Source organism: Peromyscus leucopus, unplaced genomic scaffold, assembly GCF_004664715.2.
Source record: "Peromyscus leucopus breed LL Stock unplaced genomic scaffold, UCI_PerLeu_2.1 scaffold_1261, whole genome shotgun sequence".
Taxonomy (NCBI): domain Eukaryota; kingdom Metazoa; phylum Chordata; class Mammalia; order Rodentia; family Cricetidae; genus Peromyscus; species Peromyscus leucopus.
Window position 1 is genome coordinate 223,037 of NW_023504404.1, and position 2,098 is coordinate 225,134.

Consider the following 2,098-nt stretch of genomic DNA (forward strand, 5'->3'; position numbering starts at 1 on the left):
TCCCTTTTCTTTAGTTGTCTCATTTGTCCAGTGTTCTTCAGATTCCTTAACCTTCATTCTCCTGAAAGACAAAAACAAAAACCTTTCCCCAAGACTAATTTTGGGGATGTTTCCTTTTGACAAGTTATTATCTGATTAAATGAAAAGGCATGTGTTATTGATACAAGTTAGTTTAAATTGGATGTTCATACTGGTTGATGAACTATCACCTCCTCTAATTAAGAGGTCTCTCTTGTTCAAATCGAACCTTTATCAATTTTGATGGTACCCACAGCTTATCTTCTCCTGTAGAAACAAAAGCAAAACCTTGTCCCCAATGTGATACATACCCTGGTTTCCATTCTGAGGTCAGCACATCCTTAAAGTATATAGGCTGATTTAATTCTGTAGTTTTTTCTATAATCCAATGTCTCTCTGCAACTGTTGTTCCTTTCTCATTGGCATTCAGAAAATTCAAAGTTAGAAGAGCATTATGCAGTCTATTTCTGGGGGTTTTTGTTACCCATTTCTGTTTGTTTAGCATATCCTTTAGAGTTCTGTTTGATCTTTCTATAACTGCTTGACCTGTAGGATTAGGTGGTATGCCTGTAATATGCTTTATATTGTAATAAGCAAAAACAGTTTCATTTTAACAGAGACATATGATGGAGCATTGTCAGTTTTGATTTCTGCAGGTATACCCATGATGGCCATAACTTCTAGCAAATGAGTGATTACAGAATCAGCTTTTTCAGAACTCAAAGAAGTTGCCCATTGAAATCCTGAATAAGTATCGATAGTGTGGTGTACATATTTCAATTTTCCAAATTCTGCAAAGTGAAACACGTCCATCTGCCAGATTTTATTTCTCTGAGTACCCTTTGGGTTACATCCTGCTGGTAATGGCGTTTGATTGTAGAAGGAATAAGTAGGACATTTTTTTTAGTAGTTCTTTGGCTTGTTGCCAGGTTATGGAAAAATCCTTTTTTAAACCTTTACTATTGACGTGATGTTTTTTATGAAATTCTGAGGCCTCCAGCACATTTCCTATCAATAATTTATCAATCTCATCATTGCCTTGTGCTAGAGGGCCTGGCAGACCAGTATGGGATCGAATGTGAGTTATATATAAAGGATGATTCCTTTTCCTGATTGTATCTTGTAATTGAATAAATAGTGAAGTTAATTCTGAAGCATCAGGGGATAAATTCTGCAGTCTCAATATGTAACACCACTCTTTCAGCATACTGAGAGTCAGTTACTATGTTGAGAGGTTCTGAAAAATCCATTAATACCAACAGAATAGCATACAATTCTGATTTTTGAACTGAATTATACGGACTTTGAACCACTTTACTTAAATTTTCTGATTTGTAACGTGCCTTTCCTTCTTTGTTGGCATCTGTATAAAATGTACGAACTCCAGATATGGGTTTTTGCTGTATAATTCGAGGCAAGATCCAATCAGCTCTCTTTATAAGATCAATTCTATTGCTTTTGGGATATTTGTTGTTAATTTCTCCCAAAAAATTACTGCAAGCTCTTTGCCAAGGTTCATTTTCTGTCCATAATTTTTCAATGTCCTCCTTAGTTAATGGTACGACAATTTCTGCTGGGTCTATGCCTGCTAATTGACGAAGTCTCAATTTTCCTTTGTAAATCAAGTCAGAGATTTTTTCCACATAAGTTTTTAATTTTTTATTTGGTTTATTTGGTAAAAATATCCATTCCAATATAATATCTTCCCTCTGTATTAATATTCCAGTAGGAGAACGCCTAGAAGGTAAAATAACCAAAATGCAATCCAGCTTTGGATCAATACGATCCACGTGTCCTTCATGCACTTTCTTTTCTACAAAGGCCAATTCTTTCTCAGCTTCAGGTGATAATTCTCTTGGACTATTTATGTCCTTGTCACCTTCTAAGGTTCTGAACAAATTAGTCAGTTCATCATTTTTTACCCCAACAATAGTTCGTAGATGAGAAATATCTCCAAATAATCTTTGAAAGTCAATAAGAGTCTGTAGTCTATCTCTCCGAATTTGCACATTTTGGGGTCTAATTTTTTGTATCTCTATTTTTTATCCTAAATAATTAATAGAATCTCCTCTTTGTATCT